Here is a 26,795-nt window from a genome sequence, read left to right as displayed (position 1 = left end):
GGATTGCGTTGAATCTATAGATTGCTTTGGGTAGTATAGTCATTTTCACAATATTGATTCTTCCAATCCAAGAACATGGTATATCTCTCCATCTGTTGGTTATCATCTTTAATTTCTTTCATCAGTGTCTTATAGTTTTCTGCATTTGGGATTTGTTTGTTGTTCTTTCTCTAGTCCCTTTAGGTGTAAGGTTAGATTGTTTATTTGAGATTTTTCTTGTTGCTTGAGGTAGGCTTGTATAGCCATAAACTACCCTCTTAGAACTGCTTTTGCTGCATCCCATAGGTTTTGGATCATCATGTTTTCATTGTCATTTTCTCTAGGTATTTTTTGATTTCCTCTTTGATTTCTTCAGTGATCTCTTGGTTATTTAGTAATGTATTGTTTAGCCTCCATGTGTTTGTGTTTTTTACATTTTTTTCCCTGTAATTGATTTCTAATCTCATAGTGTTGTGGTCAGAAAAGATGCTTGATATGATTTCAGTTTTCTTACATTTACTGAGGCTTGATTTGTGACCCCAGATGTGATCTATCCTGGAGAATGTTCTGTGCGCACTTGAGAAGAAAGTGTAATCTGCTGTTTTTGGATGGAATGTCCTATAAATATCAATTAATTCTGTCTGGTCTGTTGTGTCACTTAAAGCTTGTGTTTCCTTATTTATTTTCATTTTGGATGATCTGTCCATTGGTGTAGGTGAGGTGTTAAAGTCCCCCACTATTGTTGTGTTACTGTTGATTTCCTCTTTTATAGCTGTTAGCAGTTGCCTTATGTATTGAGGTGCTCCTATGTTGGGTGCATATATATTTATAATTGTTACATATTGTTCTTGGATTGATCCCTTGATCATTATGTAGTGTTCTTTCTTGTCTCTTGTAACATTCTTTATTTTAAAGTCTATCTTATCTCATATGAGTATTGCTACTCCTGCTTTCTTTTGATTTCCATTGGCAGGGAATATGTTTTTCCATCCCCTCACTTTCAGTCTGTTTGTGTCCCTAGGTCTGAAGTGGGTCTCTTGTAGACAGCATATAGATGGGTCTTGTTTTTGTATCCATTCGGCAAGCCTGTGTCTCTTGGTTGGAGCATTTAATCCATTCATGTTTAAGGTAATTATCGATATTTATGTTCCTATGACCATGTTCTTAATGGTTTTGGGTTTGTTTTTGTAGGTCCTTTTCTTCTCTTGCATTTCCCACTCAGAGGAGTTCCTTTAGCATTTGTTGTGGAGCTGGTTTGGTGGTGCTGAATTCTCTTAGCCTTTGCTTGTCTGTAAAGCTTTTGGTTTCTCCATCGAATCTGAATGAGATCCTTGCTGGCTAGAGTAATCTTGGTTGTAGATTCTTCTCTTTCATCACTTTAAGTATGTGATGCCAGTCCCTTCTGGCTTGTAGTGTTTCTGCTGAGAAATCAGCTCTTAACCTTATGGGAGTTCCTTTGTATGTTATTTGTTGTTTTTCCCTTGCTGCTTTCAATAATTTTTCTTTGTCTTTAATTTTTGCCAATTTGATAACTGTGTGTCTTGGCATGTTTCTCCTTGGGTTTATCCTGTATGGAACTCGCTGTGCTTTCTCTACTTGGGTGGCTAATTCCTTTCCCATGTTAGGGAATTTTTCTACTATAATCTCTTCAAATATATTCTTGGGTCCTTTCTCTCTCTCTTTTCCTTCTGGGACCCCTATAATGTGAATGTTGTTGCGTTTAATGTTGTCCCAGAGGTCTCTTAGGCTGTCTTCAGTTCTTTTCATTCTTTTTTCTTTATTCTGTTCCACAGCAGTGAATTCCACCATTCTGTCTTCCAGGTCACTTAGCCATTCTGCCTCAGTTATTCTGCTATTGATTCCTTCTAATGTAGTTTTCATTTCAGTTATTGTATTGTTCATTTCTGTTTGTTTGGTCTTTAATTCTTCTAGGTCTTTGTTAAACATTTCTTGCATCTTCTCGATCTTTGCCTCCGTTCTTTTTCCGAGGTCCTGGATCATCTTCGCTATCATTATTCTGAATTCTTTTTCTGGAAGGTTGCCTATCTCCACTTCATTTAGTTGTTTTTCTGGGGTTTTATCTTGTTCCTTCATCTGGTACATGGCTCTCTGCCTTTTCATCTTGTCTGTCTTTCTGTGAATGTGGTTTTTGTTCCATAGGCTGCAGGATTGTAGTTCTTCTTGCTTCTGCTGTCTGCCCTCTGGTGGATGAGGCTGTCTAAGAGGCTTGTGTTAGTTTCCTGATGGGAGGGACTGGTCAAAGCCTGAAACTATTATTTTTAGTTTTGTCTATTCTCTCACTTGTACCACTTTTTGCTGCATGTATTGATATTTTGAATTTCTACTATTAGTTACATACACATTTAAGTATGTTATGGCTTCCTGACAAATCAAGGCTTTTTTCATTATGAAATATCCTTTTATTCCTGGTAATATTCAGGAATCTTAAGTATACTTAAATTTAATACAGCCAATTCATCTTTCTTTTGATTTGTGTTTTCACAGTGTAATTCTTAAAAATCCTTTTATCCTTAACCTATCTATGGCTTTATTTTTACACTGTGTTCCTGATAGACAGCCATGTGTTGGCTGTTGTGGACACTGTGGTGTGTCACCCACATTCTCCTTCAATGAAAGACTTAGAGCCCAGCCTTTGAGAGTGCTGTCAGTGGACAGTCTTCGGCTTTCAGTTTCTTCATGAATTGCGTCTGCTTCAGAAGTTTGCCTCATCATTTCTTTTGAGAAATTACATTTCTGGCTCCAGTTGACATATTAGGAGAAAATAAAGCTAATTTGAGTATTTTGGTTCCTTGTAGAATATGCTTCCTTCTGAATCAACTTTACTAGCCGTAATCGTTTAGTGGTTAGTACTCTGTGTTGTGAATCACCTTTACACTCCAGCTTTGTTTTGATGCTTGCATTAAATTCTATAGAAAATCAAATAATTATCTGCAAATGTTTAAGATTTTAAGAGGCATTTGTGCTATTAAGCTTCCTATTTTACGTTAATCAGTGAAATCTGGCCTTTGTCATGTTGTTTGCGAATGGATCATATGTATTAATCTAGGAAGGGTCTTATTTTCTGTAAAATATACCAGCTCTTTAAGGAATTGACTTATATGAAACAGAATCAAAATAAAATGTCAGAACTTTCTGGCAAAATCTTGTAGATTCTCATCAGCAGCCTCAAAACAGCTGCGTGTTTAGTTTATTCATCTATCCTCTGAAAGTTTCACACCAGAATACTTATATGGCATATATGAATTGTTAGTTTTCAAAGGTGGTCAATTTCCAATTTGATAGCTGACTTTAAAAGGTAGGAAACATTCATTGAATGTATACTACGCCTCAGTCACTATCATAGGTATTTTACATCAGTTATCTCTTTTAATCCTAAAAGTAATGCTGTGAGATCCATAGTTACAATCATTCATGTTTTACTGATGGTGAAACTGAGGTTTAGAGAGATTTAGTCTGAGTCCAAACAGGGTGTTCATCTTAAATACTATTATTTTGTTTTAAATTTTTGGACATAATTAAATCCATGTTGGATGTAAACAGGTTTTAGGTACTGATTTCCTAGACACCTAGAAAAAATGCTGATATATATATTTTTTCTTGTTGATAAAGATGTATAAAGAGATTTATAGAGAACCACTGAGTTTGTATTTGAAGAAGGTTATATAAACATTTTTTTCCAAATGATGTACGTGAACTATTTAACTTTGACCTGGAAAAATTAATGTAAACTTGTTTCTGAATTATTAGAATTTAAAAATATACTTGCTTTATATTTATGCCCTTATCCTGAATCAAGGGGCCATGATATAATATTTATACTAACAACCCACTAGCAATATCAGAGATTTGACATAACTGAGGTTGTGACTTGAGGACCTTTTCTCTCTCAAGGTGACTATTTACTGTAGCATTTGCATGTATATAGGAATAGAAATGTGTACATAGCATAGTTTGGCATTAGTAAGGCATAATGAGCAAAGTAACAGCGATCTTTAATGCTATGGAAACCAGATAAACTATTTTTTTCCCTAAAGTGAATAAATTGCAAGGAAATACATATGTTAAAAAGCATATGGATTTTCACATAAAGACGATTAGTTTATGACATACCACAGATTTATCTGGCAAGGCTAATGCACGGTTATAATCTTGGCTTAATATTCTGTTTCTCAACTGTTGCTTAGCTTTATTCTACCCAGAATGTATGTCTTTTTTCTTTCATATTAATGATTATTCACTTTATTAGAAGAATTTGAAGAGATCAAATAGTATTTTAAAATTCTAGGCTCTTTATTTGTTGCCGTTGTATTTTTTTTAATTTTTAACTTTATTGAGTTTATTTTTTTAGAATAGTTGAAAGTTCACCAGAAAATTGAAGGGAAGGTACAGAGATTCTCATACCTCTCGTTCCACACATACATAGTCTCCCCCCTTATCAACAGCCCCTATCAGAGTGGTATTTGTTAATGATATGTGAATGTAGGTTTATCAGTTTTATCACCCAAAGTCCATAGCTTCCGTTAAGGTTAACTCCTGGTGTTGTATGTTCTGTGGGTTTGGACAAATGTATAATGAAATGTATCCATCATTATGGTAGAATACAGAATATTTTCACTGCCCTGAAAATCTTCTGTGCTCTGCCTATTCATCCCTCTTTCCTCCCCAATGCCTGGTGACCACTAATATTTTTACTGTCTTTATAGTTTTGCCTTTTTGCGGTTATACTTTAACATTTCACTTAAGTAATTATTGAGCACTTATATTATTCTAGGCATCATGCTAGGTGCTGAGAAGACCAAGATGAATGTTTTTAAGAGTTGACATACTGTAGAAGGGTAAAAGCAATTTATATCACATGATTGGTAATATAATATGATAATAACATGATATAATATGTAAGGTGTATTGCTTTTGGAGCCATGATGAAGAAATAAAATATTTTGCCTGTAGATAGTATGGGAGGGCATTTTAGTATATGTTCCCCCATTCATAGATCCTGCATCACATGTTTGAATGCAAGTATTTATTTGGAAAGTAGAGAAGGGAGATTGGGAAGGAAGGACAGCCAATAAAGGGAGTTTATAGGTAAGCAGAGGTAACTGTTACACATGGGACTGGAAAGAGCATAGAAGTAAGTTGAGCATCCTCTGAAAGCTGTAACACTAACTGGGAACCTTAATTAAAGCACTCTACCTTGGTTCTAAGACAAAGAACAAAAGATTTTGGGGGGCTCAAACTGAAAACATTACTATAGAAAAAAGTGACCTTAGTGAGCTCTTTCTCAAGATACATACATTTCAGAATTTTCCTAATCAGTCCAGTGCACTTTGAAGGCACAACTTGAAAATATCAGACCAGTGTGAAACTGGTCTCTCCTACAAATAGCTCATCTGTGGGCATGTTCTATGAAGCAACTGGATAGCTTTTATTCTTTTCTGCTTAGAATTTGATGAGAATTTGTGAGTCAGATTGTTCGGGTTGATAAGAGACTCTCCCAAAATAGCAACATTCTTTTCTACCCAGATTCTACATAATTTTAGAAATTAAGTAAAGAATAAATTTGGAGGTCAAAGATAAATTCTCACTGATAGCAGCTCTCTATAAGAATGTAATTTATTGTGAGAGCCAAATCCATCAGATATTCATACCCCAGAAAGAGGCTTTTAACCAGTGGTTGGGGCATTGCACTTCTCCACATGGTTGGCCTGCCCAGGGAAGACTGAGCAGGGTGAGAATTCTTACTCTTGGAGGGCAAGCTTATTCTCAAGTAGAAGAAAGGGTACTGCAGACTTGAACGTGTCTAGTTATTTGTCAGGTACACCACTTTGCTCTTCAGGGGTGGAGATAGTGAAGGAGTAGAGAGAGGCCAAGAGTTATCTTCAGAATAGATTTTTCCTTATGGAAATCAGGGTTTGTGTTGGAGTAGTGGCAGGGGAGAGATGTTTCCTCTTTTATAGGGATTATATAAAAGATATTAGAGGTTAGAAAGATTAGAGAATTTGATCTAATATTTTTCCCATTAGAAGAAACAATTGGGGGGTTGTTATTGCTTAGGACAAAATGAAAAAATATTTTATAGCCACTCATGATATGGGGGAAATCACAGTGTCAAAACATCCCTTAAACTGAGAATTTTCTGTTTGTTTAAAATTTGGTCATTACATTTTGGGCACAGTGTTTTTTCTAATTAATAAATTAGAAACTCAGTTTTAATAATACACTTAACTGAAATTTAACTTTGTTCCAAATTAAGCCTAGTTAAAACAATATCACAATAATTTTTAATTTAATGTACTCTACACCATCTTCCAAATTATACTCTATAGCACATCTAAGCAGCAGGATGCTCACAGTCAAAAAGTAGCATGGTCAAATTAGTTGGGGAAATACGAGGCAAAAATCAAGTTTTACAGGTTTCCTCACTATAACTATAGGACTTCTTAAAATATTTGGCATTTGAATATCAACTGTGAATTTCCTAGCATTTTCAAAACTTACTTGACTGCCATCCTTTCTTTTCACACACCACTTCATGGGACCAGTTTTCTTTGCATCATGCTTTGGGAAATTGTGTTTTTAAAATTGTTTCCTATATGTAATTTTATTTTGTTATCACATTTGTCTTCTCAACTGATACTAGGTTGGCCCTAATAGCAGAATATGAGAGATGAGGAAAGTGAAGTGTTATGTCATTGGATCAAGGCATAAGTCTAGAGAAAACTGGGAGTTGAACTTAAGTGTTCTGACTCTCAGTCCATTACCCTTTACACTGTGGTCTTATTTCTTACTAAGTACATTGTGAAGTCCATATACACAGGTCAGTACAGTTAATTAAAAGTGAAAAGAAAAGAAAGTAACTTAAGCACGTTAAGAATGATAATATGAAGGAACTGACATTATTCAAAATAAATGTTATAGACATATTTTCTCTTACTGGATTGAGTTAGTTTGGAGTCGTGCAGAAAGGACTGAATGACAATATTTTGTGCAAAATGGTTTCCTTGAGCCTGAATCCAATTCATGTCTTTGACTTTGAGATAGGGTGCTGAGGTGGCATCAGTTTTCTAGAAAAACTCTAGCATGATATAAATAGAAGAATACCACTCTCTTATAAATATTTAAAAATGTTCTTTCACTTGATATTTGAAGATGAAATGTTCTTTGATATACTTTCCCACCAATCAGTGGATTAAAAACTACTGTAAAAGAGGTTCTTTATTGAAGATTGTGAAGGAAGTAAACATGAACATCCTCCTGATTTCTGAAAAGTGATTTCTTGTGAAACAGGAAGGGGATAACTTGATAATACAGCGTCTCTAAACATGATTTTATAACTTCAGTGCTAAGGACTTCACTCATAAGAGGTTCATCTTCTACTAATTTGCATGACATGTTATGGGTCAAACATCCCCTTTAGCTGAAGCTAGGCTGATGAAACATTTAGCCTGGAGGAAAGATTTTTATTTTTGAACAAATTTTGTTTATCAGTTGATAGTAAAGGATTCTACTGTTTTGGGTCCTTTCATTTTTTTTTTTTTAAATGAGGGTTTTAGTTCAGAGTTGCTATTTACTAGTAGCTGAAAAGTATATGGAAATGCATGGATTTAGGTCTGTTTCTGAGGTGATTTATGTGCAAGTAAGTCCTGTAAGCCATCACTCTGGAGCATATTTATGGCTTTAAATAGCTTCCTGTTTCCACCTGTTCTTCAGCAGGCAGGAAGCATCTCATTTTGGACTCAAGCCTTCCAAGATAGGGAGAAAATAATTAATATGAATTTTTGAGGGTGTTTTCTTAAAGTTTGCTCCCATTATTGAATTTTTTTTTTTTTTTTTTTGCGGTACGCGGGCCTCTCACTGTTGTGGCCTCTCCCGCTGCGGAGCACAGGCTCCGGACGCGCAGGCTCAGCGGCCATGGCTCACGGGCCCAGCCGCTCTGCGGCATGTGGGATCTTCCCGGACCGGGGCACGAACCCGTGTCCCCTGCATCGGCAGATGGACTCTCAACCACTGCGCCACCAGGGAAGCCCCTATTGAAATATTTTTGAAGCCAAAGTACATTATGTTAGCATTTGATTCTTTATATTAATTATTTGAGGAGGACAGTTCCCACACTCTGAAACGTGTGGACTTGATTTCACAACAAGTAGATATAAAGCTGGACCTGTTTTTAAGAAATTGAAGGTAGAATTGGAAAGGAGAGGGAGGTTGGGAAAGATGTTTTATATGGATTTGCTTTTTAAGCTGTTTTGGTTTCACTTAGTATAAATCATTTTACCTCTCTGGAGTTTTGGATTCCTAATCTGTGAAATACATGTGATAACTTACCTCCGAGGGTTATAAGGATTAAATAAAGTTTATAAAGTAACCCAGTATGGTGCTTTACACATAGTGGATTGTCCGCGAATGCTAGCTGCTATTACTGATTTTAATACAGGATATCTTTTAACCTGAGAATCCAGATATAATGTTAATGACAACACAATATTGTTTATTTTAAATTTACCACTAAAGCAAGTAAATAAGCATTTGAAGATCTTTGAGTCAAACTTATTCATAAATAACTCTCCTTTTTACCTATGTTTATGTGTCCATAAATGCACCTTTAGTCTAAACCAGTAGTTCCCAACCACCTGCATGTTAGATTCGACAAGGGAGCTTTAAAAATAAAAATACAGATACTCAGATCCCCACCTCACACCACTTAAACCTCTAGGGTGGAGTCCATGTATTGGTAGTCTTTAAAGGATCATCAAGTGGGTTGCAGTGAAAGATGAAAACATTTGGCCTACTGTCCATCTGGCTTCAAGACTGAAATATAAATTGTTTGTAGTAAGACAATTTAGGTTAAGAATATGAGTGACATCTTAGAATGTAATGCCTAATCACACTCCCTAAACCTTTACTGCCTAGGTTATGAGCAAGATTAGAAACTTGCAATAAAGTCAGGTTTAGAAGATCTGCTTAATTGGCTTGTTGGGAAGTAGACAAGGGAATTTTCAATTGGAGAAACACAAAAAATGGCAGGTTATCAATTACTAATATGCCCTTTGTTTTACCATTATTTGAATAAAACGAAACAAAACAAAACGTGGTCAACTCTTAGCTAAAGCTGATCTCAGAAAAATTTAACAGGTGAGAAATAGCAAGACCTGGAGATTTTATATGGCTAGCTGCTTTTTCTTTGTTTTCCTCTATAAATCATTTACCCGGATGCTAATTTGGGGTTTGGTCTACTTAACCAGAGTGAGAGAAGGGAGATGCATGTTCTATTATCAGATCAATTTGGAATCAACCAGGTGCCCAACTTAGTTGATATAGCCAAAGTTTGCTTTGACTCTGAAGCCCAGGATTTGATCAGTTTTTCTGATCCTAGATCATATTAATATTCCCCCAGTCAGTCAGCGGTACTGTTCATTTAGGGCATCAGTATTTCTGTCCATGTTGGCATTGTAAATCTGGACATTATTAGGACTCTTATGACAGTAACTTCAATGTGGGTAATAAGTGATTTTTTTTTATTCCCACGTAATTCAGATAGCTGTCACTTTGTGTAAAACTGGTATATCCTTGATGACTAGAATAACGCATTTCTCTTTGCAGATACATATGTATTATAGTGAATGTATACACCGACATACCTAGATGGCATGCGTAGCATAAAGCTTTTTAGAAACAGTTAATGTGTATCACTTCACCTTCTTATTCCCTCTAAAAAGACTGTGCATTGGTCATGGTAATCGTAAAAATACACTATGCTATAAATTATCTGTGAGCTGAGTAAGAACCACAACTATTTTCTTTTCTGGAATCTATCCAACAGTTGATTACATTAATCCATAATATTTTGTTCAGTGAGAAATGAAGGTGTTAATGCGTAAAGGAAGGATGTGGCATTATCAGGGATAGCAGATAGATTGATATGTGGACTACACTGAGGAGAATGATGGACAAACAAATGAATGTTTTCTAAAATTATAAATCATGGTATTGAAAAACACTTCAAAAAGACAACCCTCAGAATGGGAGAAAATATTTGCAAACGAACCAACTGACAAAGGATTAATCTCCAAAATGTGCAAGCAGCTCATGCAGCTCAATATCAAAAAAACAACCCAATCCAAAAATGGGCAGAAGACCTAAATAGACATTTATACAAAGAAGATATACAGATAGCCAACAAACACATGAAAGGATGCTCAACATCACTAATCATTAGAGAAATGCAAATCAAAACTACAATGAGGTATCACCTCACACCAGTCAGAATGGCCATCATCAAGAAATCTACAAACAATAAATGCTGGAGAGGGTGTGGAGAAAAGGGAACCCTCTTACGCTGTTGGTGAGAATGCAAATTGATACAGCCACTATGGAGAACAGTATGGAGGTTCCTTAAAAAACTAAACGTAGAACTGCCATACGACCCAGCAATCCCACTACTGGGCATATACCCTGAGAAAACCATAATTCAAAAAGAGTCATGTACCGCAATGTTCATTGCAGCTCTATTTACAATAGCCGGGACATGGAAGCAACCTAAGTGTCCATTGACAGATGAATGGAGAAAGAAGATATGGCACATATACAATGGACTATTACTCAGCAATAAAAAAAGAAATTGAGTTATTTGTAGTGAGGTGGGTGGACCTAGAGACTGTCATACAGAGTGAAGTATATCAGAAAGAGAAAAACAAATACCGTATGCTAACACATATGTATGGAATCTAAAAAAAAAAATTGTTCTGAAGAACCTAGGGTCAGGACAGGAATGAAGACACAGATGTAGAGAATGGACTTGAGGACACAGGGAGGGGGAAGGTAAGCTGGGATGAAGTGAGAGAGTGACGTTGACATACATACACTTCCAAATGTAAAATAGATAGCTAGTGGGAAGCTGCTGCATAGCACAGGGAGATCAGCTCAGTGCTTTGTGTCCACCTAGAGGGGTGGGATAGGGAGGGTGGGAGGGAGACGCAAGAGGTAGGGGATATGGGGATATATGTATATGTATAGCTGATTCACTTTGTTATAGGCAGAAACTAACACACCATTGTAAAGCGATTATACTCCAATAAAGATGTTATTAAAAAAACTCATAAATTTTGGCTCAGATTCCTTGAAGAATTTATCCTTAGGTAATAATCAAAATTCTATACAAAGATTAAGTTTAAGGACTTTTATTACATCTTTTAACATGCAAGAACACAATGCAAAATGATAAAAAAAAGTTAAATGTCTAATAACATAACTTAAATAAATTATCGTGTATCCATACCATGGGATGTTACTTGCTTTTTAAATTTATATTTTCAAAAGGTATTTAATGGTATGAAAAATTCTCATAGTATGATGTAACCTGCAAAACTCAGGATTGTAGACTGTTGGTAGATATGGTCCTGGTTGTTGTGATGTGGTGGTAGCAACACTGTGAGTGTGACATTGTAATGTTTTAATACATTCAGAAAGAAATGTACTGAATGTTAAGAGATTATTGCTAGCTTGTGATACTACAAGTAATTAAGCATTTCTTCCTTATAATTTTCTATATCTTTCCATCTTTTTATAGTAAATATGTATAATTTTGCTATTAGAAAGATGTTACAGAAGAAATCTGTTTCATTCTGTGTAGCTTAGCAAAGATAACAACAGACCCCAAAAAACATCATTTAAAAGCACAATTATTTCTTATTACCTGGGGGAACACAGCCTGCAAGGTGACTGCTTCGTAAATGAGAGAGCAGGTCATCCCAGGCAAACAGAGGAAGATGAAAGATATTCAGAAGCCTCCACTGACCTCATGCCAAACTCAAATGCTTTGTGTCAGCTCTGTTATTCTCAAGTTCAATAACCTTGGTAGTAGCAAATATTTGGTTCTGATCAAACAATAAAAAAGCTGATGTAGTAAAGTTTTAAGCATCATAATGTGAGAAAAAATATAACTGTTTCAGAAGCAGTTAATACATATAATGAGCCATAGAAAGGTTCATATTTTTGGATTTACTAATTTCAATTCTGAAGATGAATCGTAAAGAAAAAATCTTAAATATTGAACTAATTTAATGTAAAAATATGTTTAGTGAAGTGTTAACTTTCAGTGGAAAAATATTAGATGTGAGCTAAGTATCTACTGGAATAATCATTAAATTGATTATAGTATATTTACCAATGGACTATTGTGCAGATATAAAAAATACAACATTTTTCTAAATGCTTAAGATATTTTAAGTGAAAAAGCATCTATCAATGAATCTACATAGAGTTTTAACAACTTTGCATGAGGAGCCCTGTATAGAAAAAAATGGTAGGACAATAGGGTAATATTTTAGTTTTCTTGATATTTTAATTTTCTTTTCTGAGCATCCTTTTATAAACCAACACAGGAATCTGTGAAGAGAATGCTCAGTTGCACATTCCTTGTAGTGGGATAGCCAAAGGAATTTTAAGAGCAGCGATACAGAGTGTTCAATTCCTGTTTGCTTATTCTGCTGTGATGTCAGTCTCATCCATTGACTCTTATCTCCAGTTAAAGTCAGTTGCAGACATAGCCTTACATCAGTGGCTATTTTGAGAAATGAAGCAATCAGGATACTTTCCAGGATGGAGCGATTCAGTAAAGGAAAGGGACAGAATATACGGGACAGCAAGAGAAGCTGAACTAATTAAGAGGAAAGAACTTGAAGGCAGTGATAACTAGGAGGGATGTAAGCCCCCAAGAATTCTAAGAGACATTCAGAGAGATACTCCTTCACGTTTGGCTGACAAAAGCCGATTTTTTTTTTTAATTTCAAAGGGCAAGGTAATACCACTTGTCTTATCATTTATAGTTGTAAAGAGCAGAATTTGTTATATAACCCTGGGATCTAAGTAATGATCCAGCTGGTATTGAGTAAAATCAGAATGGCCAATCTCCCTCACCTCTGCTGACTTTCCTTTTACTTGTAATAGTTAGAAGAGGGTTTTAACATCAGAAATAAGGGAGTTTATTTTCTAAAATTAATTCCTTCACCCAGCAATATTTTATACTGTCTAATAAATGTCAGGCACTGTTACAGGCACTTGGGATACATCAATTAACACAAAATACAAAAAGCCTCACCATCTTAGGATGTAAATCTATTCTAAAGTTAAAACCTCGAAGAAAAATGAGTAACAAAACCAGTGAAATACAGACAGGTTATTGCTGATCCAGGTACATTTTAGAAGAAGAAAGTGGTTATTTTGTAGTGACGTTACAGGGACTTTACCAGGTCTGGGAAGTTTGAGCACATTATCTTTATGCAGCTTTGAGTTATGTGATTTAAGATTGAAAATTCTAGAGTTTTAGGGTCAAAATAGAGTCCTGTCAATTCTTTTAGTTCAGGTAATCTACAGAGTGCCTAGATTGAGAATAATTATCCAGAAAGAATTTACTCCACTCTCTGGTTGGAAAAACGTGGAAGTGGAAGTGGGTTAGAGATGAGCTATGGAGATGAACAGTGAAAATGCTGGTCATAATGGACCTCATGATAACTTGGTATTCCCCTCTAATATTACTGATTTTATTTATTTCCAAGCCAAGTGATCAGACCATCTGGTTAGAAGTCTCTTGACATTATGTTGAGAATTGGCTCTTCCTGAATCACTGCAACATATTGTAATAGCAACTGAAGTGAAACAAAACACAGAAACACAGAAGCAAAATCCAATGAAGTACCATGGAGATTGTGTGTTTTGTTACTGTTTGGTCACAAATACTTAATATGGCCTTTATTAGGGAAATGTAGAATAATAGTCTCTTGCGATACTCCTGGAAAAAAGATTTAATGGTCAGATGAGTTTGGAAAACCATTTCTCTCATGGATGTTTTCAAGGCATGTTGGTCCAATAAAGTCTCTAAGATATCCAACAGTAAAGAAACCTCTTTACCTTTGCTTACTCAGAGCTTTCTAAAATGTTTTGACCATGAAATCTAGTTTATTTCTTTTCATGTTTTTTTTGTTTCAAGAAACAGTAATTATCATCTCATAAATATATTTTGAAAACATTACTGTAAAATGGTTTGTTTTATACTAAAAGGATAATTATGTTAAGAGCATTTACTTGAAGTTCATAAATGATGCATAAAGCTGTATTTGGTAGGCATTGACAAACCTGAAAAATATTTTTGATGTTTTTGTGATTTTTTTTTCTATTGAAAGTCAAAATGATTTGAAAGTAACAAATAGGTTCCTAGGCCATACATGGCTGATGGCAGTTTGTTGCACAAATGTGCACTGGTAGATAATCGAATTTTTATCGCTCGTTTCAAGCTGATTACACTCTTGGAAGATGTTCTACTTTTCCCCGACTTTGCATCCGAGGCACACATTAGCTGGGCAATTGCTTGCAATTTTTGTTTTCCATTCTCTAGGTTTTAAAGCCACTTGAAGATACAAAAACTTTCAAGAAGCAGCAAAGCAAGAAAGTACTATTCTACTTGCTAAAAGAAAATAAAACCATTTTCAGGGTATGGTTATTCTTCCAATTTCATGGATGCTGAAATCCACGAATGGGTTCCATCTCAAGGCCATCTTGAGCAGAATTACACTGCTTTGCATCTAATGTTGGGTTTCTCCACCTGGGAGTCTTTTTCCTAGGAGAGTCTTCTTATTAAAGATGAGCAGCCGCATTTCCCAAGATGAGGAAGACTGTAATGACCTGGGTTTTAGATACCTGACAGGCTATGCTAATACAATCAGAACTGCCTCTCTGAAAGAGGAACTGCGTCGTATGGGCAAAATAAAATCAGGCTATGCCTTGTTTACTTGTGCTGCTAATTAAGATGTTATAAAGCCAATGAGTAGATTTCTTGTCCTGTATAGAGTTGTTATCTTTTCTTATTAAAATATCATTAACATTTAAAAATTGTATTTCATTTGTGCAGAGAAACCACTTGTTCTAGACTAAAGTTCAGATGAGTGGCTGGATCATGAAGGAAATTAATATCAATAATATACTTTGTTATCTCTAAAAATAATCCAGTAAAAGTGAGCTTTGAAGTAAGAGCCAAACAGCTTTTAAATTTTAATCCTATTAAATAGAGGGCCCACAATGAACTTGTTAGACATATCAGCTATCAAAACCAAACAAATTAATATCTGTCAAGCTGACATGTATTCATCTTATATTATGGGAGAAGCATTATGATAGATGCTGGTAAGATAGAAATCAGTGTGATAGTCCCTTTCCTAAAGAGATTATAGTGAAATAGAGGAGAAAGCACAGTAAATAGACAGTTATGCCTGTGCAGTCTCAGAGAGCAGGGAGGGAATGGCAATTCATGAATGTTTCCAGAGGAAATGAATCTGAATTGAGTTTTTAAAGGTGACTGATAGTCAGGCCTGTTGAACTGAAGGGGTAGGCCATTTCAGGTAGAAGTTACAGTATGTGCAGTGGGGCAGAGTGAGAGGGAACATGTTGAATTCTGACAGTTGAGATTAGTTAGAACGAGTATGTAAGGGGTTGGCATGGAATGAGGCTAGAGAAGTGGGCAGGAGCCAGATCCTAAGAAACTTTGTATGCCAGGCTAAGGAGTTGAGATTTTATCCTGTAGGCAGTGAGTGTCATTGATAAATCTTATTAAGGGAGCTCATGGGTTGGGCCCTATCAGGCATATGGTCATGGTTAGGGTGGGGGGCATTCCACACATCAAGTGGTAAGGATGTGGGGGGAGGAGGGAGCAGGGGAGGGAGATACTACAGAATTCAGTGTTGGAGGGATTTTTGGGGCTTGGCAGTTGAGCATGGTGGTGGTGGAGAGGGGCTGTTCGAGTGTGATAGGCATACTACAATGCTATAGATGATATTCACTTTTGTTATTAATAATTCACCATTTGGAGGCAGAGGTCAGAGGTTTTCTCTCCTTGTTTAAGGGAATAGTGGTGATTCTGCTTGTGGCAAGGCAAGGAAGTAGATGCTTCTGGGATCTAGGTCTTTGGGTGGTAAAGATGACTCATTTTCTGCTCATGACACTTTGCTTCTTGATAGACTAGCTTTACTTCTTCAATCATGTGTCTCTTTTATATCTTTAATTTTTTTTCTTGGCATGATGTAATTAAAATTTTTCCCAAAGTGAAATGTATTATGCAGTCAAAACTGAAGCTGCCTTGTACTGGGAGTGTATTGGCTTTATTAATCACATGTTCAGACCTTCCCCCCCATTCATCCTTCATAGAGCTGTCAGACTCTTTCCTCTTAACAGTTTTTTCAACCTTCCATATATCTGTATTGATGGAATAAAATCTTCAGTGACCCTTTAATTCATATACAATGCGATATCACTTCCTGGCACATGGCAATAGTTTAGTTTAAAAAAAATCTTTAATACTAATTGGGACCCAAGTTTTTTTAATGCTCCAGTCATGATTTTTTTGGATACAAAGTGTTTTTTAGACATTAGGAGCAGAATTCAACTTACTTAAAAAGAGAAAAACTGAGAGGAGTTTTGGGAAAGGTTCAGGAGTCAGACTTTAAACTCAGGGCCAGGAGTTATTGGCAGGCATGTGAGCTACAAGAACCAGAAATTAGAAAGTCAGTTTTTGTGCTATGTCTTCCTCCAGACCTGCATGATCTCTTAACTCTGCTTTTCTCAGGCACCCGTTTCAGTTCTTCTGTCTCTAAAGACTGGCTCTCTTTACGTGTGAACTGGAGGTCCCAGTCACAGTTCTGTGCAATATCTCCAGTCAAGACCCCAATAAAAATAGCTAATATCCCTGTAACACAATTCCAGAATTACAGGAAAGAAATACTAATTAATTCATCTTGAATCAACTACTAGCCCACTCCCATCATTTAAGGCCAGGGTGCTGGGTCACATGGGCCAGCACCCACTTAGTAGGGATGTAGAGCAGAGGGCCTAACAAGAGAGAATACAAAGGTTCTCCAGGGAGGACATGTAGGGGCAGGAAAAAAATAACGGGCACCTCTGAATCACTAGCTGAGCCTTATTCCTAAACATGCTGTTACTCTCCTACCTTTTTTCCTCAGAGAATCTAACAAATCTCAACTTAACCTAAGTTCCAACTCTTTAATTTATATGCTGACGAGCAGTGAAATGACCAAACCATGGACGTGAATAAGGAAAAGGTAGAGAAGAAAGGTCTAAGGGGAAACTCATGAAGAAGATAATGAACGCTTAAATAATCCAGCATTACCTGGAATGTCTGTGACCTACTGTGTGTAGGGCAAGAGGACTCACTCTTCTTCCCAAACTATTGGTGTGGTTACAGGGACATGAATTTTTCCCTGCCAAAGTAGAGCAAGCTGAATTAGTTCTATGAATCTTTCCTGGAAACTACTTGGTACTTAACCTTTCCTCACCCTCTGCTAGCAATTCAGAAGTGGTTATTTGTCTTGTTTCTATTTGTGCTGTTTTATTCTCTTTTCACAAACTGCACCCTTAGTATATTGCTTTGCTTCCTTAATAATGAGAATATAAATGTCCTTAGAGGCAAACCATGTAAAATTTAACCCTTTGTGCCTTTTCTTGTGGACGAAAGCCTGCTGGAGTTTCTTTCCTCCCTTTAGTATGTGTGAAAGAATGAGGATTTATAGGTAGAGGAACATTTTCTTTCCCCTGTGGGTAATCCAGGATTGTAACTAGGGGTAAAGTATAATGGTCTTCTCTTCACACCACCTTTAGCTTTGGGTGAAGTAACAGTGGCGCTGCTGGGAGGGTACTACCATTTTGATGCTGAAGTAGTGGCTCAACAATGAAAATATGCAAACTAGTTTTTAATGGATTTATGTAACTGTGGTTTGACATGTGTCATTTCAGGAGCTACTTCCCTAAATGAGACCCTCACCACTGAACAGTTGTCTGCTTTGACCTTGGCAGAAAAATGAGGGAAATAATTTATTACTTTTTTAAAAGAAATACCATTCACTAACTTAAACCAATGTTTTTTTCAAACCCTTGATGCTAGGGTTTCCACAGAAGTACTACATCTGAAACATTAGAGAATACAGGAGTGAGGCTGAGTGGCCAATTCCCCTTGAAAGAAAAGAGCTCCAGACTTGAGTGTTTTATAATCTATGTGGAAAGTAGATCACTGTGTTTCACTTGTCAATTCGTTGACCTCCTCATTTCCAGTTACGTCCTTTTCCTTTCACCTGGACAACCTATTTCCATTGTCATATTTTGCCCTGTAAGTGCTCCATCCTGTAATTGCTAATTCAGGAATACAGCTTTCTAACCCAAATCTCCTCTTTTCAACTTACTTGTCAGTAACTCTCATGATGGCTATTCTTAAATCTTTACAGATCCTTCCATCCCCTGACTCATTTTCCTTTCATCAGCTTCCTCTTTTCTTCACCACCCTCATAGTCAGTTTAAATCACAAGCCCTATCACATCAAAAAACTCTCACTAATATAATTTTCTTTTCCCTTTCCTTTTGTCACACCGCTCTGGCAGAATCCCATTCCTGGGTGAACCCAAATACCTGTTTTATTTTTAGTTGTGCCCAAGTAGCACAGAGGTTTTGGAGAAAATACTACAATAAAACAGATTGCTGCTTCTATAAATTCATGCCTTTCAACTTCAGATTGACTTTTAGTATTGTTTAGAAATCCTGGTCCATTCCTCTGGCCAATAAAGTATCTTTGTATGAAATTTTAAAACCACTGAATAAATGTTTACAGAGGTCATACTGTACTAAGTGTTGGAGATACAGAATGTGTAGCAAAGTCCTCTCTACTCTGATGGACTTAGTCTAGAAGGGAGACTGGCAAGTAAACAAACATGAACAAATCAATTTTGATATATGTTATATGAAGGTGTATGTCTAAGACTATAGAAGCATGTCTGTAAGCAACTGAAATTTTAAAATGAAGGAACAGCACAGTTTTCATGGAGGCAGGATTAAACTAAGGCATATTTTTAAGTTAAAATTTTAAAAACTTTTAAAGAAACTCTTGTATATTGTGTATTCTGTCCATGAATTTTATATAGATTCCATTTTGTGAGATCTTTAATTTGGGTCAGAAATTGCACAGGAATTTTTTTAACTTTTTATTTTATATTGGAGTAGAGTTGATTAACAAAGTTGTGAGAGTTTCAGGTATACAGCAAAGTGATTCAGTTATACATGTATCTATTCTATTTCAAATTCTTTTCACATTTAGGTTGTTACATAATATTGATCAGAGTTCAAAACAGTATGTGTTGAACCTGTGCTATACAGTAGGTCCTTGTTGGTTATTCATTTTGAATATAGCAGTGTGTACATATCAATCCCAAACTCCGTAACTATCCCTTTTCCCCATCCTTCCCCACCGGTAACCATAAGTTCGTTCTCTGAGTCTGTTTCTGTTTTGTTAATAAGTTCATTTATATCATTTCTTTTAGATTCCACATATAAGTGATATCATACAACATTTCTCTTACTCTGACTTACTTCACTCTGTATGACAGTCTCTAGGTCCATCCATGTTGCTGCAAATGGCATTATTTCATTCTTTTCAATGGTTGAGTAATATTCCATTGTATATATTTAACCACATCTTCTTTTTCCATTCATCTGTCTATGGACATTTAGGTTGCTTCCATGTCTTGGCTCTGGTAGTGCTGCAGTGTACATTGGGGTGCATGTATCTTTCTGAAGTATGGTTTTCTCTGGAATATATGCCCAGGAGTGGGATTGCTAGATCATATGGTAATGCTATTTTTAGTTTTTTAAGGAACCTCCATACTGTTCTCCATAGTGATTGTACCAATTTACATTCCTACCAACAGTGTAGGAGGGTTCTGTTTTCTCCACATCCTCTCCAGCATTTATTGTTTGTAGATTTTTAAATTATAGCTCTTCTGGCTTGTGTGAGGTGATAACTCATTGTAGTTTTGATTTGCATTATCTTATTCCTTTCTGAGGAGCCCAGGTTATGGAGGCGGACTGGCTTCCATCCCAGTTCTTCCACTGAGTAAACTTGAATAAACTCTCAAAGCCTTAGTTTTCTCATCTGCAAAAGGAGGATGATAAGGTTATATCTATTTCATTTCTACTTTAAAATCCTCTGCTTGAGACCATCACATCTCTCCAATATTTAAATGAGGTCTTTTTTCAAGTTACTGCTGTATCTATAGTGAGTTGTGTTGACTCATGGTTCACAAATACCTTTTTGTTTACTAGTTTTGGTGAACTTCCTTGTAACTTCTGAGAAAGAACAATTAGTAACACTGTATTCAAAAATAATCCGAACTCATTAGGAGATTTATCAAATCACACAGAATTTATGACATGAAAGAGTAAATATGTGGGGAAAATCAAATACTGAATGATCAAAATAAAAATAATAACTTGTGGAGTTTACATACATATACATACAGATGTGTTTTGTATGTGTGTGTGTATTTGTGAAGTAGTAATATTTAAACCTTAAATTATCAACAATTGCATAAACATAAAGGGAATAAAATACCATAATTAAAAATATTGCCAGAATAAGTTAAAAGATTAAAAATAATTTAGATATTGCTTACAAGAAGGGGTAGCTTAAAGTTATGATAAAGTTGAAAGTAAAATGTAAAAGATACTAACCAAAAGAGGCTAATACAGCTAATATAATAAAAAGTAGTTTTTTTTTTCAGGTTTTAGATGAATATTTATTGAAATACAGAATATTTGATATGTCCAAAAAAGGTTAAAAAAGAAGACCACAGAAGAGTATTGAAATATGATACTATTATTTTGAGGGAGAAAGAAGGAAGAAAAGAAGGGAGGAAGAGGGAATGGAAAAGAGAAAAATAATGGAATATAAACCTCTGCTGATATTTTATTACACATATCAGAATGGTGACATCGCAAGGGATTTCTTATTTCTGGTTTTGCTTTTCTGTTTTAAAATTCTTTTCAAATTTTTGTAATTGAAAAATTATTTAAGACTGAAAAGAATACCCAGAAATCTCTGGGCAGTAGAATTGCAAATATTCTTCATTTTCTTCTTGATACTTCTCTGTATTTTTTCTGTTTTATTACAAAGAAAATGAATTATTTTTGTTGAAAGTGAAAAGTTCTTTTCTACACAAAGAAGATATGGATATCTCATTTTCTTTCATATTTGAGTTTATTTTGATTTAATTTTTTTAACATCGTAATTGGAGTACAGTTGCTTTAAAATGGTGTGTTAGTTTCTGCTGTATGATAAAGTGAATCAGCTATACGTATACATATACATATATCCCCATATGCCCTCCCTCTTGCATCTCACTCCCACCCTCCCTATCCCACCCCTCTAGGTGGTCACAAAGCACCATGCTGATCTCCCTGTGCTATGCGGCTGCTTCCCACTAGCTATTTTACGTTTGGTAGTATATATAAGACCATGCCACTCTTTCACTTTGTCCCAGCTTACCCTTCCCCCTCCCCGTATCCTCAAGTCCATTCTCTACATCTGCGTCTTTATTCCTGTCCTGCCCCTAGGTTCCTTGGAACCTTTTTTTTTTTTTTTTAGATTCCATATATATGTGTTAGCATACGGTATTTGTTTTTCTCTTTCTGACTTACTTCACTCTGTATGACAGACTCTAGGTCCATCCACCTCACTACAAATAACTCAATTTCGTTTCTTTTTATGGCTGAGTAATATTCCATTGTACATATGTGCCACATCTTCTTTATCCATTCATCTGTTGATGGACACTTAGGTTGCTTCCATGTCCTGGCTATTGTAAGTAGAGCTGCAATGAATGTTGTGGTACATGACTCTTTTTGAGTTATGGTTTTCTCAGAGTATATGCCCAGTAGTGAGATTGCTGGGTCGTATGGTAGTTCTATGTTTAGTTTTTTAAAGAACTTCCATACTGTCCTCCACAGTGGCTGTATCAATTTACATTCCTACCAACAGTGCAAGAGGGTTCCCTTTTCTCCATACCCTCTCTGGCATTTATTGTTTGTAGATATTTTGATGATGGCCGTTCTGACTGGTGTGAGGTGATAACCTCATTGTAGTTTTGATTTGCATTTCTCTAAGGATTAGTGTTGTTAAGCATCCTTTCATGTGTTTGTTGGCAATCTGTATATCTGCTTTGTATAAATGTCTATTTAGGTCTTCTGCCCATTTTTGGATTGGGTTGTTTGTTTTTTTGATACTGAGCTGCATGAGCTGCTTGTATATTTTGGAGATTAATCCTTTGTCAGTTGCTTCTTTGGCAAATATTTTGTCCCATTCTGAAGGTTGTCTTTTCATCTGCTTTATGGTTTCCTTTAATGTGCAAAAGCTTTGAAGTTTCATTAGGCCCCATTTGTTTATTTTTGTTTTCATTTCCATTTCTCTAGGAGATGGGTCAAAAAGGATCTTGCTGTGATTTATGCCATATAGTGTTCTGCCTATGTTTTCCTCTAAGAGTTTTATAGTGTCTGTCCTTACATTTAGGTCTTTAATCCATTTTGAGTTTATTTTTGTGTATGGTATTAGGGAGTGCTTTGATTTCATTCTTTTACATGTGGCTGCCCGTTTTTCTCAGCACCACTTATTGAAGAGGCTATCTTTTCTCAATTGTATATTCTTGCTTCCTTTATCAAAGATAAGGTGACCATATGTGCATGTGTTTATCTTTGGCCTTTCTATCCTGTTCCATTGATCTATATTTCTGGTTTTGTGCCAGGACCATACTGTCTGGATTACTGTAGCTTTTTAGTATAGTCTGAAGTCTGGGGGCCTGATTCCTCCAGCTCCATTTTTCTTTCTCAAGATTGCTTTGGCTGTTTGGGGTCTTTTGTGTTTCCATATAGATTGTGAAATTTTTTGTTTTAGTTCTGTGAAAAATGCCAGTGATAGTTTGATAGGGATGGCATTGAATCTGTAGATTGCTTTGGGAAGTAGAGTCATTTTCACAATGCTGATTCTTCCAACCCAAGAACATGGTATATCTCTCCATCTGTTGGTATCATCTTTAATTTCTTTCATCAGCATCTTATAGTTTTCTGCATACAGGTCTTTTGTCTCCTTAGGTAGGTTTATTCCTAGATATTTTATTCTTTCTGTTGCAGTGGAAAATGGGAGTGTTTCCTTAATTTCTCTTTCAGATGTTTCATCATTAGTGTATAGGGTTGTAAGTGATTTCTGTGCATTAATTTTGTATCCTGTAACTTCACCAAATTCATTGATTAGCTCTAGTAGTTTTCTGGTAGCATCTTTAGGATTCTCTATGTATAGTATCATGTCATCTGCAAACAGTGACAATTTTAGTTCTTCTTTTCTGATTTGGATTCCTTTTCTTTTTCTTCTCTGATTGCTGTGGCTAAAACTTCCAAAACTATGTTGAATAATAGTGGTGAGAGTGGACAACCTTGTCTTGTTCCTGATCTTAGTGGAAATGGTTTCAATTTTTCACCATTGCATAGATGCTGGCTGTGAGTTTGTCATATATGGCCTTTATTATGTTGAGGTAAGTTCCCTCAGTGCCTGCCTTCTGGAGGGTTTTTATCATAAATGGGTGTTGAATTTTGTTGAAAGCTTTTTCTACATCTATTGAGACGATCATATCGTTTTTCTCCTTCAATATGTTAATATGGTTTATCACATTGATTTGCATATATTGAAGAATCCTTGCATTCCTGGGAAAAACCCCACTTGATCATGGTGTATGACCCTTTAACGTGCTGTTTCTGTTTGCTAGTGTTTTGTTGAGGATTTTTGCATGTATGTGCATTAGTGATATTGGCCTGTAGTTTTTTATTTTTGTGACACCCTTGTCTGGTTTTGGAATCAGGATGATGGTGGCCTCCTAGAGTGAGTTTGGGAGTGTTCCTCCCTCTGCTATATTTTGGAAGAGTTTGAGAAGGATAGGTGTTAGCTCTTCTCTAAATATTTGATAGAATTCACTTGTGAAGCCATTTGGTCCTCAGCTTTTGTTTGTTGGAAGATTTTTAAACACAGTTTCAAATTCAGTGCTTGTGATTGGTCTGTTTATAGTTTCTGCTGCTTCCTGGTTCAGTCTGGGAAGGTTGTGCTTTTCTAAGAATTTGTCCATTTCTTCCAGGTTGTCCATTTTATTGGCATAGAGTTGCTTGTAGTAATCGCTCATGATCATTTGTGAGATCATGAGATCTTTCACTTTCTGCAGTGTCTGTATTTACTTCTTTTTCATTTCTAGTTCTACCAATTTGAGTCTTCTCCCTTTTTTTTTTTTTTTTTTTTTTTTTTTTTGGCGGTACACAGGCCTCTCACTGTTGTGGCCTCTGCCATTGCAGAGCACAGGCTCTGGATGCACAGGTTCAGCAGCCATGGCTCACGGGCTCAGCCGCTCCATGGCATGTGGGATCTTCCCGGACCGGGGCACGAACCCGTGTCCCCTGCATCAGCAGGCGAACTCTCAACCACTGCGCCACCAGGGAAGCCCCCTTTTTTTCTTGATGAGTCTGGCTAATGGTTTATCAATTTTGTTTATCTTCTCAAAGAACCAGCTTTTAGTTTTATTGATCTTTGCTCTCATTTCCTTCATTTCTTTTTCATTTGTTTCTGATCTGATCTTTATGATTTCTTTCCTTCTGCTAACTTTGGGTTTTTTTGTTCTTCTTTCTCTAATTCCTTTAGGTGTAAGGTTAGGTTCTTTGTTTGAGATGTTTCTTGTTTCTTGATGTAGGATTTTATTGCTATAAACTTCCCTCTTAGAACTGCTTTTGCTGCATCCCATAAGTTTTGGGTCATCGTGTTTTCACTGTCATTTGTTTCTAGGTATTTTTGGTTTTCCTCTGATTTCTTCAGTGATCTGTTGGTTATTTAGGAGTGTATTTTTTAGCCTCCATGTGTTTGCACTTTTTAAATATTTTTTTTCCTGTAATGATATCCAGTCTCATAGCATTGTGGGCAGAAAAGATACTTAATATGATTTCAGTTTTCTTAAATTTACCAAGGCTTGATTTGCAACCCAAGATAAGATCTATCCTGGAGAATGTTCCATGAGCACTTGAAGAGAAGGTGTATCCTGTTGTTTTTGGGTAGAATGTCCTATAAATATCAATTAAGTCCATCTTGTTTAATGTATCGTTTAAAGCTTGTGTTTCCTTATTTATTTTCATTATGGATGATCTGTCCATTCGTGAAAGTGGGGTGTTAAAGTCCCCTACTATGATTGTGTTACTGTCGATTTCCCCTTTTATGGCTGTTAGTATTTGCCTTATGTATTGAGGTGCCCCTATGTTGGGTGCATAAATATTTACCATTGTTATATCTTCTTCTACGATTGATCCCTTGATCATTATGTAGTGTCCTTCTTTCTCTCTTGTAATAGTTTTTATTTTAAAATCTATTTTGTCTGATATGAAAATTGCTACTCCAGCTTTCTTTTGATTTCCATTTGCATAGAATATCTTTTTCCATCCCCTCACTTTCAGTCTGTATGTGTCCTGAAGTGGGTCTCTTGTAGACAGCATATATATGGGTCTTGTTTTTGTATCCATTCAGCCAATCTGTGTCTTTTGGTGGGAGCATTTAATCCATTTACATTTAAGGTAGTTACTGATATGTATGTTCCTATTACCATTAATTGTTTTGGGTTTGTTATTGTAGGTGTTTTCCTTCTCTTGTGTTTCCTTCCTAGAGAAGTTCCTTTAGCATTTGTTGTAAAGCTGGTTTGGTGGTGCTGAATTCTCTTAGCTTTTCCTTGTCTGTAGAGGTTTTAGTTTCTCTGTCAAATCTGAATGAGATCCTTGTTGGGTTGAGTAAACTGGGTTGTAGGTTTTTCCCTTTCATCACTTTAAGTATGTGCTGACACTCCCTTCTGGCTTGCAGAGTTTTTGCTGAAAGATCAGCTGTTAACCTTATGGGCATTCCTTTGTTATTTGTTGCTTTTCCCTTAATGCTTTTAATATTTTTTCTTTGTATTTAATTTTTGATAGTTTGATTAATATGTTTCTTGGCACGTTCGTCCTTGGATTTATCCTGTATGGGACTCTCTGTGCTTCCTGAGCTTGATTGACTATTTCCTTTCCCATATTAGGGAAGTTTTCAACTATAATCTCTTCAAATATTTTCTCAATCTCTTTCTTTTTCTCTTCTTCTTCTGGGACCCCTATAATTCAAATGTTGGTGCATTTATTGTTGTCCCAGAGGTCTCTGAGACTGTCCTCAATTCTTTTCATTCTTTTTTCTTTATTCTGCTCTGAAGTAGTTATTTCCACTATTTTATCTTCCAGGTCACTTATCCGTTCTTCTGCCTCAGGTATTCTGCTATCGATTCCTTCTAGAGCATTTTTTATTTCATTTATTGTCTTGTTCATCATTGTTTGTTAGCTCTTTAGTTCTTCTAGGTCCTTTTTAAATGTTTCTTGTATTTTCTCCATTCTGTTTCCAAGATTTTGGATCATCTTTACTATCATTACTCTGAATTCTTTTTCAGGTAGACTGCCTGTTTCCTCTTCATTTGTTAGGTCTGGTGGGTTTTTACCTTGCTCCTTCTTCTGCTGTGTTTCTCTGTCTTCTTATTTTGCTTAACTTACTGTGTTTGGTGTCTCCTTTTCACAGGCTGCGGGTTCATAGTTCCCGTTTTTTTTGGTGTCTTCCCCCAGTGGCTAAGGTTGGTTCAGTGGGTTGTGTAGGCTTCCTGGTGGAGGGGACTGGTGCTTGTGTTGAGGCTGGATCTTGTCTTTCTGGTGGGTAGGACTGTGTCCAGTGGTGTGTTTGGGGTGTCTGTGACCTTATTATGATTTTAGGCAGCCTCTCTGCTAATGGGTGGGGTTGTGTTCCTGTCTTGCAAGTTGTTTGGCATAGGGTGTCTAGCACTGTAGTTTGCTGGTCATTGAGTGGAGCTGGGTCTTAGCATTGAGATGGAAGTCTCTGG

At 36.2% G+C, this 26,795-nt stretch overlaps 1 protein-coding gene across 5 annotated transcripts in view; it reads left to right on the top strand.

The window, feature by feature from the left end:
• The window catches only part of LOC307191209 (uncharacterized protein), a 773,147-nt gene that overhangs the window by 9,892 nt on the left and 736,460 nt on the right, over positions 1-26,795 (top strand). The gene's annotated exons all lie outside the window — the stretch shown is intronic.

Source organism: Stenella coeruleoalba, assembly GCF_951394435.1.
Source record: "Stenella coeruleoalba genome assembly, chromosome: 9".
Lineage (NCBI taxonomy): Eukaryota > Metazoa > Chordata > Mammalia > Artiodactyla > Delphinidae > Stenella > Stenella coeruleoalba.
The sequence above is the reverse complement of the archived record's forward strand: the minus strand, read 5'-3'. Positions and strand labels throughout refer to the sequence as shown.